We start from the raw sequence: 12554 nt of genomic DNA on the forward strand, positions 1-12554 counted from the left end.
ACTCAGCTCCTCGAAATCAACATCCAAACATCATTCCTCCGAGTTTACGGTCCAACCTTCAAAGACCGTAAACTCTGTTCTTGAGTTTACGGCCGTAAACTCGCCAAGTCTTTAGAAACCGTAAACTCGGCAATCTTCAGAAACCGTAAAATCGCCAATCTTCAGAAACCGTAAACTCGGCAATCTTCAGAAACCGTAAACATCTTTTTGGTGGTACTTTTGGCTGCAAACCCATTTCTTCGATTCAAGCAAGTCTCGGTAACATTCCTCAACCGAATTCAAGTGTTCTTATGACACTTTATTTATTGAAATTGCTAATTTAGATACATATACGTATTTATTTGATAATAGGATTTCGTTAAGTGTCAGGTGAAACAACTCGGGAACCTTCTTTTTAGTCAACAACTCCACGCAACAACTGTGAGTTCATACCCCTACATTTTTCCGTATTTTTTAAAGGTTTTCAGGGGGGGAATACAAGCTAAACATAAATGTTTTCTGAAATACACATACAACTTATGCAAGATTTCATACTTTATTTCCCTTTCGTACAATGTCGAGCATAAGGGACGTTTTCACAAATATTGCATAGTTTTTACGGATACGCTATTCACTACATTATACATGCAAACTATAATCGGTATAGTTTGGGATCTCTCTAAAAAACTTATCAAGCATAAGAACTTCTCTACTAAACATATGCACTGGAACAGAAACTGTTTACAGTTTATATCACCGTTTAATCATGATTTTCATAACTGTAACTTATCACTATACGCGGTATACATTCGGATTCTCACCACGGTAGAACTCTACTGCATCACTTCTAAACTAGATTGTACGATACTGTGAGGCGCTAATTCACTACTGTACCCTTAGGTGTACAGGGATAAATCCTACCACTGTATAACCAGAGTCTCTTGGAGGGAGAGCGTGAGATTTGTGAATAGATCTATTCGGGACTGACAATCCCACATCTGGACTGCTAGCTACAGTTAGGCGGGCACGCCTGAGATGTACAAATGTCATTTAACATCAACGCCTGAAGAACGTTGGAAAGGTCACTAGTCATATCAAGCATGGTTATACGACTCACATTATATATAAATCACCGATAGTTTACCAACCTGGTTTTCTTCAGTAGTTCTATTTATACCAAATAGAACTAAACACACTATGCATATTGGCCGAGCCAGGGTTTTCAAAACCGAATCATTTATGCTACGGTTTTACATTTAAATACGTATACTTCATGATTAGCTTTAGCTAGTCACATGAAGTAGTATTTTGCATATCTCTACGATTTTCAGAAACGAACATTCATGGTTGTATACGAAATCGATCACACTACGTTTTTCACTAAAGAAAATATCAAATTTTCTTGAAACTACATAATCATTTTGGCTCGCTCATCAACAAGTTTTCATTACAAATTACTGCTTATGAACTCACCAGCTTTATGCTAATATTTTTCAAACTGCTTATATTCTCAGGAAATCAGTAGACAGGTACTTGTTGGATTTTCGAGGAACTGAAGCATTACGAGTTTTTAAGTTTTTACAATGCAAAACTATTGGTTGTAATTCAAACTAAGTTTCAAAATAGATGTAAACGTTTTTACCTAAGTATTCACTGTAATGGTTGTGTTGCTATGATTGCTGTTATTCATTGGTTGTGATGCTATACATGACGTCCTCCGCCCTGGAACGTTTCCGCCATCGATTTTGGGGTGTAACATTTTCTTATTACAGTTCCAACAGGTAATATCTTTCCTGTTCTTCGACTGACCTCTCTTTCTTGACTTCGATCTTCCTCTAGCACCACCTCCTCTATTGGTCTTTCTTCCTCTATCTTCAGTACTTAGAAGACTACTGGAAGCTTCTCCGGCACTCCTTCTGAGCACATCCTCACCAAGGATTAAATCACGAATACCTTCGAATGATAGCTTGGCACCTCCGGCTGAACTGCTAACAACGGTCACTATGTTGGACCAACTTTCGGGAAACGATGATAATAGTAGCAATGCCATGAGTTCATCCTCAAATCCAATATCAACATATATCAATATTGATATTATTGAGTTGAATTCGTTCACGTGGTCTGTCACTGAGCTATCCTCCTTTATCTTTAGATTTACAAGCTGCCGAATCAAGAACCTTATTTGCTGCCGAAGGTTTTTCATACATATTAGACAGCGCATTTATCAGATTGTAGGTTGTCTTCACATTGGCAATATTATAAGCGACATTCTTTGCCAATGACAACCTTATCACTCCGAGTGCCTGCCGATCTAATAAGTCCCACAACTCCTGCGTCATTGCTTCTGGTTTGTCTTTGGACAAAGGTTGGTGTAACTTCTTCTGGTAGAGATAATCTTCGATTTGCATTTTCCAGAATCCAAAATCTTGACCATCAAATTTTTCGATCCTAACTTTCCCATCTTCAGCCATAGCTCTGATACTAGTTTGTTAGGAATGCAACAAAACAAGTTAAACACTTCGAACAAAACGATTAACGATTTCGGTAACACTTGCGGAATAAAAACTACTGAAAATTGCAAATGAAACTGAACACAATATTTAACGTGGTTCGGTCTAATCTGACCTACGTCAACGGGCGAACGAGAGAGATGAGATTTTATTTAACATCAAAGAAAATTACAATCATACAAGGCTAAAAAACTGCACTTGTAATTTGATTACTCAGTATAAGATATCACTCGTAATTTTTGACTGCCGAATTAAGGCTCTGCACAAAAATTAATACCTCACTAATTCATCTGTGTATCTATTCTCTATGATGTTGTGGTTATTGTGTGTCTAACAAATGAAGAGAAAGTGAATATTTATAGTCTTTTTGAGTCGAACCTTCTTCTTCAATTCACACATATACGTATATGTTGCTGCAAATTATGACTTGTGTGTATCATGCATTTAATGCATCACATGCCTACTGCATATTTTTGACTTTGAAGCTAAGTACCAATTTCCAATTTCACCGGTAGCACACTTTTCATTAGAAAGTACTCCAAGTCTTCACACATGAACCAATTAATTATAAAGTTACAATATTGGCCCTTGAACTTTGTCATTTATGGCTTCACTAGCCCAACAGAAAAACTTTGCACTCTGGCCATTTTTTTTTAAAGAAAAACTATTTTTTTTCCTTTTATGTTATGACCATGCAAGATAAAAAGCTAATGCCAAAAAGACCCTTTTACTTTAACTTGGTAATTTATGCATTTTCAGTATACATGATACATTAATAGATATACATATACACGATACATAAATACATATTGCAACAAAATTGTAAAATAGTGTCATTTGGTTATATGCTAGATTAATGGTAACGGTCATTTGATTGATATTGCAACAAAATTGTAAATATAGTGACATAATTGAGAAAAGAAAACAATATCATAATTGCAATTTTTGGTAAACATAGTGATTTTATTACAATTCAGGAAGAATAGTTACCAGGAGAACAGGTATATAACAAATGATTTGGTTGTTATTGCAACAAAATTGTAATATAATGACATAATTACAAAAAAAAAATCAGTGTCAAATTTGAAATTTTATCATAACAAAGTGATTTTTTGCAATTTGCCCATTAAATTACCTTAAACCAAAAAAAAAACATATTAAAAATTAAAAAACTATTAATATAAATGTCTGTTTTCCCTTCTTTTCGTTCTTTCTATTAAATCGGGATCACTTTAATATATATCTTTTTGAGGGTCTGGTGGATAGTAAGCCCTAATTCCCGAATCCCAGTTCTTCGACATTGTGCCCCAACGGATAAACTACTGGTTTGTCTGATAATGGGTAAGTTTCTACTTCATTAACCATCATGTTTTTTATTCTTTGAAACTCGTCTGGGAAAAAGATTTTGTTTGAATTCTTTTGTTCATTCCAATTGGAAGCATAAACTCTGTTTTTAGGTAGTCGTCAATCATTATGTGGTGATGTAAGTTGTCGTAAGTTTGGTTTTTCGTGGGGAAACCATTGATGCAAATAGAAGCTTGAGGATAGATCAAAATTGAACCCAATATAAATTGTTTTAAGTTAGGTTTCGTGGCATGAGTGACACTTTTTCCATGCACACATCTTCAGAATTCACGTCGTTTTCCCAGAGTTTTCCGTTCGATATTCCATGACCCTCTTTTAAATCATTATGTTGTTAAAAGACACTTTGATCATTATCTTTTAGGGTTACAAAACGTAATTCGTGAGTCACTTTTTCTTAAAAAATGCTTATAACCATTAAATCATAAGTATCATCAATTAGACAGCTTCTTTCTCATGAGCTATGCTACCACACCCAAAAGCTTCATGGATAATACGAAGTGTATTAGAAACATCAAGTTTCTCCATCTTTCTTATTGGATTCCATTTTATATTTGATATAACTTGGAGCCATTTTTTTTTTTCTGAATCTAATAACAGAGAGAATTAAAAGGAGGAATGTCAGTTGTGCTGAGGAAGATGTGATCAGTCAATTGCCAGAACACTTGATAGACTCGATCTTAGAGCGGGTCCCAGTTCAAGATGCTGTAAGGACAAGCATTATATCAAAAAAATGGAGGTACAAATGGACCACAATGAGGGCACTGGTTTTTGATCCGAAGTTCTCTAAAAAGTTTGCAAAAAATGGAGCTTTTAGTCGTAATGGGTTTATAAGGATCATAAACAAACTCTTGATCCTTCACAAGGGTCTGATCTTGAAATTTGCTCTTTATATACCAAATATGTTTCTTGATAGCTTCCAAGAAATAGTCTCATGGAACTCATCATTGTTAATGCAAATCAATGTTATGAAATTCCTTCTTGTGTATTTTCTTGTCTAGAATTGAGAAGTTTGAAAGTGACAAAATGTTTCTTCAATCCACCACGTGAGTTTGAAGGATTTCTCAATCTTGAAGAACTTATTCTGAAGCGTATTGATTTTGGGGCTAGATTGTGTGGAACTAAGATCAACCTACCACGGCTTAAGACGTTGACCTTGAATATGTGTACAAATGTTTACAATTTCAACATTAAGGCTACAAAACTGCAGAATTTAATTGTCATTGCTTGTCCTGATGCCATGTTGCTTCAGTTATTAGACAACCGATGCCTTTTTCAGGTTTGGATTGCTTTCGGGAAACCCATACAAGATTTTGTAGGAGTTGAAAAAATGACTTTGGCCAAAATGTTGAGTAACTTTCCAAGAGTTATACAGTTTAATATCGACAGTCATTTTCTTAAGGTAAACTTTTTATTCTTTTTCTTAAGAGATCCTACATTTACAGTCTATTGTAATTCTTTTGTTTATTGGGTAAGTTAAAAACTAACTTTCATCTCACAGTTTTTTATTTCAGAAAAAATTCCAAAATTGCTTCCACATACAATTTATAATTTAAAGCAGTTGCGGTTGTTCCGTTATCAACTTGCTGATTTGCATCAACTTCACGGTGCTCTTTGTTTGCTTCGGAACTCACCAAATCTTGAAACATTGTGTATATTCATGGCAATGGTAAAGTAAAGAACATTAAAAGTAAAAGATTTTCGCTTATTCGATACAAGAGTTGATGATAAACTGTGGTTAATTACATTTTTTGTTTTTTAGGAGACTTGGGTTGATGTGGGAGCAGCTTCAAATCATTTGGAATCCCCAAACTGCTTGGATTGTACATTGGAACAGTTGCAAACTGTTGAGATAACATATTTAGAAGGATCGAAACCGGAACTGCTTTTTATAAAACTTATTCTGGCTCATTCCCCTTCTCTCCAGAAGTTTACAATTACACCAAGTAAAGCTTCTGATGTTCAAAAAAGACTTGACATTGCGATGGATATTATGCAGTTCCCTCGAGCCTCAACAAAAGCAAAAATGTTCTACTTGAATCCCAAGCCATAATCATGTAGGTGATAATGTTCAACCACATTGCAATTATTTTGGGGTGGCATTAATGATTTTTTGTATTTATTTTTACGTCACGTGATTAAGTACAATTTTAAAGTAGATGAACAACAATTCAAAATCAATTTGCGAAAATGTAGACAGATACCTACAACCAAAATCAAGACTTCATCGAAGTAAAATACGAGATTAATGTAGAATGATAAAAATGACCATTTTAACGTTTTGTAATTTTTTCCTGCTAAATGAAATGTTCTTGTTTGAGAAAATATTTGAATTAACTTGCTGAATAATTATAAAAATTATAAAAAATGCTCTCTATTAAAAAGGTGAAATTGTGAAATCACCAACAAGCATCATGTGGTATTCTGTTTGAGATTATAGCATCTATATGCAATCATTTCCAAACAATACAATGTCAAACTACAAAATATGGTTGGATATGTCTTCTTTGTGGCTTTGTTGGCTCCCGAAACACAATATGTATGGGATTAAGATCAGGACAGTTATATTCATTGTTTAAACCAATCTAAAACAGATGGAAAACTGAGTGGTGTGAATTAACCACCTCTTAACACAATGAATCAACTGCCTCTTAATCAACAAACACAAACTCATTTGAGTGCTTAACAGACATGAAGTTAATCAGAAGTAATGCTAGAAACCAAAAGGAGGATGTGTTTGTGTCAGCATTCTTCAAAGATGCGGGGTTCTTTCATATTAACTCAATTTTTGCAGTAAGGCAAAACTCACATCAATTTACAAAATACTAATAAAGTCTAAATAGGGATATCTCATTCGTATGTAAGTGTACAAGATGAATCACCCAAAAATATTATATCATCATATTATACTATGAAAAATGTATTTTTTCTTTCATCTCGAGCATTGAAACCCTTAACCTTTCAAATTTCAATATAATATATTTAATTTATTAATTTATATATATTATTAAATAGAATTTTTATTATCATATCAGTTGCAAACTTTTTGAATTGTCAATCTAATATCCTAATGTATTAAATTGCCAACATAATAAACTAATTATTGTTAAATCGAAAACCTAAATCAAAATATCAAATAAAATAAAAAATGTTTTAAAGTTATTTTTAAAATACCTACCTAAATAAGTAGAGTATCATAATGTTAATTCAATAATTTATACCATTTGGTTATCGTGACAATTTCATTTGGATTACAACAAATTTAGATTGCTTTATTTGAAAATCATATAACATTTTTAATTGAAAGAAAAAAGATAATACTCAAAAAGTCAAAATAATACAACTCAGAAAATCCAATGTTAGAATTAAAAGTTCAAGCAAGTCAAGTCAGGAAGTAATATAATTTTTACTCAGTTTTTTAGTAGATCCGTTTTAATATACATGAAACTAAAAGTAACCACTAAATTAGTTATTTATTTTTTTCATCCAATAATTTTATAGATTCTCCATGTTTGTTTTTATCTTTAGTTTATGAATTAATAGATCATTAGTTTTTAAAAGTACAACTATTCAATCACATTCTTTTCTTATTCTATTTGCTATCTAAGCCTAAACTAATCAATAAAAGTACATTGCTATGTAATCATTTTAGATTTTTGTGATTTTTATTGCACACATAGTAAGTTAACTAGCTCACCTTTCATTCAAAAGGCTTTCCCTTTTGAATCAATTTTACAATCCCATTATTTGGGGTGAATGGTAATTGTCCATGTACTTTAACTTCTTTTGTTAAAAGTTTTAGTGTCAAGTACCAAAAGTTTTAATTAAACATGAAATAAGCGGCGTCTATAAAATATTGCAATGCTTTAAAGGGTAATACATGTTAATATTTTCTTTTTTTCTTTTGTTACTCGCTAACAATAACAACATAATTTATTTACAAATGATTAGCATTTCTATTTCTTTTTCAATTAAGGCATTGTATTTTTGAAAGTCTACCAATAATACCATTGTATTACCATGTTTAACTGTAGTTTTTATGTTAATATATGCAAATCTATGATTAATGATTATTATTTTTATATTTTATATGTTATATGTTATATTACTTTGTCAACCATGGATTCCACCGGTTATAACATCATTTAAACAAATATATAAATAGTGTTTTATCTTGTTAAAGTACCAAAAAAAAAAAAAAAATACATGTCCAAATTAAAAAGAACAAAAAAAAAAAAGAATTAGATTTCAAGTACTACATAAATTACCCGGAAGCACAGGATCATTCATGTAATTAACTCTGGAATTTATCCTCTATATATCATCCGTTTTGTTTTCCCTCATCAATGTTAACATACTTTTTACAGCTTACTCACTATAATATACTGGTGGATAGTAAACCCTAATTCCCGACACTTTGACATCTTACACCGGCGGATTAACTACTGTTCGTCTGATTGATGGGTAAGTTTCTTCTTCATTAACCTCCATCTTTTTTTATTCTTTGAAAGTCGTGTGGGAAAGAGATTTTGTTTAAATTCTGTTGTTTAGGATTTATTTTGTTCATTCCAATCGGACATAAACTCTGTTTTTGGGTAGTCGTTGTCAATCATTACGTATCCACTAGAAAACAGAAATCAGGAGACCGATTTCCATGCGATTTATTACAACGCATTCTAAAGGCACTTGAATAGTTTTTAAATTTGAAAGGCAGAAAGTAGAATCTATATTATGTGGTCATGTATGTTGCAAGTTAGGTTTTGCCATGGGAAGCAATTGAGATGATAGACCAAAATTGGACAGAAAGAAACTGTTCCAAGTTAGGTTTCGTGGCATGAATGACACTTTTTCACATGCACGTACCCATATAATTCCCATAGCATCGGTTTCTATAAAGATTTCCCTTCGATCATCCATGTAATATGTTATTCACATTTTCTTAAAAAATGCTTACAACCATTAAATCATAAGTATTGTCAACGAGAAAGTTTCTTTCTCATGAGCTATGCTACCACACCCAAAAACTTCATTGAAAATAAGAAGAGTATTAGAAATGTCAAGTTGCTCCATGTTTCTTATTGGATTCCATTTTATATTTGATATAACTTGGAGCCTTTTGTTTTTTGTTTTTGTTTTTGTTTTTTTGTTTTTGTTTTTTGTTTTTGTTTTTGTTTTTTTGTTTTTTTGTTTTTTTGTTTTTTTGTTTTTTTGTTTTTTTTTTGTTTTTTTTGTTTTTTTTTTTTTTTTTTTTTTTTTTTTTTTTTTTTTTTTCTGAATCTAATAACAGAGAGAATTAAAAGGAGGGATGTCAGTTGTGGTGAGGAAGATAGGATCAGTCACTTGCCAGAACACTTGAAAGACTCGATTTTAGGCGGCTCCCGATTGAAGAGGCTGTAAGGACAAGCATTATATCAAAAAAGTGGAGGTACAGATGGACCACAATGAGGGTGCTGGTTTTTGATCTGCAGTTCTCTAAAAAGTTTTCAAAAAATGGAGCTTTTGGTCGTAATGGGTTTATAAGGATCATAAACAAATTCTTGATCCTTCACACGGGTCCAATTTCGAAATTTCTTCTCCATATACCAAATATTTTTCTTGATACCTTCGAAGAAGTCAACCAATGGATGCTACTCTTATCAAGAAGAGGTGTCAGGGAACTCATTCTTGCTAATTCAAATCGTAGTTACGAACTTCCTTCTTGTGTGTTTTCTTGTCTAGAATTGAGAAGTTTGAAAATGGTAAACTGTTTCTTCAATCCACCACGTGCGTTTGAAGGATTTCTCAACCTTGAAGAACTTCTTCTGCACCATTCTGATTTTGGGGGTAGATTGTGTGGAACTAAGATCAACCTACCACGGCTTAAGAGGTTGGCCTTGGTTACATGCACAAATGTTTACAATTTCAACATTAACGCTACAAAACTACAGACTTTGATTGTCCTTGATTGTCCTGATGCCATGTTGCTTCGGTTATTGGACAGTCCATGCCTTTTTCAGGCTATAATTGCTTTACGGAAACCCATACAAGATTTTGTACGAGTTGAAAAAATCACTTTGGCCACATTAATGTTGAATAACTTGCCCAGTGTTAGACAATTTTGTATCGACAGTCATTTTCTTAAGGTTAACTTTTTATGCTCTTTCTTAAGAGGTCCTACATTTCTCGTCTATTGTAATTCTCATGTTTATTGGGTGATTTAAACACTAACTTTCATCTGACAGTTTTTTATCGCCGAAAAAATTCCAAAGTTGCTTCCACATGCAATTTATAGTTTAAAGTATCTGCGGTTGTCCCATTATCAACTTGCTGATTTGCATCAACTTCACGGTGCTCTTTGTTTGCTTCGGAACTCACCAAATCTTGAAACCTTGAGGTTATTCATGACAATGGTAAATTAAAGAAATAATTATAAAACTACAACTTTTTGGGTTATATGATACAAGAATTAGATGCTAAACTATGGTTGCATTTTGTGTATTTTTAGGTTCCTCGAGTAATTGATGTGGGTCCAGCTTCAAATCATTTGGAATCCCCAAATTGTTTCGATTGTACATTGAACCAATTGCAAACTGTAGAGATAACATGTTTAGAAGGATCAAAACCGGAACTGCTTTTTATAAAGCTTCTTCTTGCTCATTCCCCTTCTCTCGACAAGTTGACCATTACACCAAGTCAGAAAACTTTTTCTGATGCTCAAAAAGATTTGACATTACTACAGTTGTAATGCAGTTCCCTCGAGCCTCATCAAAAGCAAAGATGTTCTACTTGAATCCCAAGCCATAATCATGTACGTATGAATGTTCAACCACATTGCAATTTTTTGGGGGTGGCATTACTGATAGAAGTATCAATTATGATGGACTTTTTTGCATTTACATTAACAAAATATGTATAAATTGCCCTTTTTTGCATTTATTTTTAAAGCACATGATAAGTACAATTTAAAAGTAGATGAACAACAATTCAACATCGATTTACGGAAATGTAGACAGATACCTACAACCGAAATCAATTCTTCATGGAGTTTCTGTATCCGCTACTGCACTAGGGTCTAGCGTTCAACAATATGATCGTGCAGGTCATAATGGTAGTATGATTAAGACTATGATTAACTTTAGTAACAAAAACCTACCATAATTTAGAAATACTAGTAATGTCTTACAATTGTTCACGATGAGTTTTATATTTTGAAAACAATTCATAAATATATTTTCTTATGTGATTATATAGAGTATTGCGATATCATGCATTAGGTGATTTATATTATGTATTATTCTGAGTTGTTGAGGTAGGACCAGAGGGTCAACCCGAGTTGTGGGACTGGAGGGTCCCACTGAGACACATTGTCCGGAGGGCCCTATCCGATCATATCCATGAGAGGCTACTGATTTATGTGTGGTATTTTGGGGAACTCACTAAGCCTTGTGCTTACAGTGTTATGTGATATGTGTTTTAGGTACTTCCAAGGATCGCGGGAAGGCGCCGACTTGGTATCAAAGCCTTGGTTTGAGGGATTCGGGTGTACCTTCGGGTATGTCTGAACTCAAACTGGGAAATTAGTTTTTCTAAAATGAGAAAGAATTTTAAGAGAAAACGAGTTGGAGCAGTGTGTACAATCAGCCAAAGCCCGAACGATGATTTTCCAAACTAATCTTACTTATTTGTGTAATGAGATATTTATGAGACATTAATGATGCATGCTAGAGAATAGGCTAAGTAATTCATGCTTAGGGGTAGATATGACTGATTTGTGATGCTTTAGCCTAGGAGTTCTTGCTATCTGCTATGTGTATTGAGTATGTGATGAGTAAGAGTGCCTAGCAGGAATCACTTACAGAGAATTTCAGTCGAGTGATACACTAGAAATATACCTAGATGAGCATATGAGATATCTATTGAGAGGGTAGTCTGTTACTTGTGAGAGTTAGAGTACTTGTGAATTGGTATCCTAGGATGAGGACTTGGGGTGACCACAGGTTGGTGTGGAAGGTAGTATTAGGCCCATACTACTAAAAACACCGGATCTGTATGCAGCCCAAGTAAGAATCATTTGGGTACTAAGGAGCATGTAGGAGTGGGAATCGAGTGTGAGTATGCTCGAGCGAGTCTTTGATGATTTTTTTGTTGTGTCTCAGAAGCAATATGGTGGTTACTCGCCATAACCCCGGGGCAGTGGAACTAGTGGTAACATTGATGAGGAGATCCGCAGGATGATTCATGAGGAGGTGGCCGCAGCCATTTGAGAGGCGATACCGTAGATGTTTGGGTCTATTATGACCACAATGATTGAGACATTTGATGAGTGTTATGCTCCTGTTACTGAGGCTGCTGCTACCGCAACCATTGTAGCCGTAGTCGTTGCCAGGCCACAGGGAGGTCACTCGTTGTTGTACCGAGAGTTCAACAACACGAAGCCACCAAAGTTTGGTGGGACTTAGGATCCTATTGCTACTTTGAGATGGATCTCTGACATTGAGGGGTGTTTCTACGCGTGTTCATGCCCATAGCACCTGATGGTTTGGTTTGTACTGAACCAGCTTCGCTTGGGAGCGAAGGACTGGTGGAAATTCGCGACAACCAACTTTACTCCTGTAGAGCATGCTGCAGCGACATGGGATAGGTTTACGCAGTTGTTCAGAGATGAGTATGTTCCCCCGATGGAGAGGGAACAGTTAGCCTAGGAGTTTCTGTCTCTCAGACAGA

General features: G+C 34.2%; 2 pseudogenes; both read left to right on the forward strand.

Annotated features, from left to right (window-relative positions):
- The first annotated feature begins 3720 nt into the window (after window positions 1-3720).
- LOC111879304 (F-box/FBD/LRR-repeat protein At1g13570-like) lies at window positions 3721-6176 on the forward strand (annotated as a pseudogene).
- A 2010-nt stretch (window positions 6177-8186) lies between these two features.
- Window positions 8187-10870, forward strand: LOC111879261 (F-box/FBD/LRR-repeat protein At1g13570-like; annotated as a pseudogene).
- The last annotated feature ends 1684 nt before the right edge of the window (window positions 10871-12554 follow it).

Source organism: Lactuca sativa, chromosome 1 (assembly GCF_002870075.4).
Source record: "Lactuca sativa cultivar Salinas chromosome 1, Lsat_Salinas_v11, whole genome shotgun sequence".
Classification (NCBI taxonomy): Eukaryota; Viridiplantae; Streptophyta; class Magnoliopsida; order Asterales; family Asteraceae; genus Lactuca; species Lactuca sativa.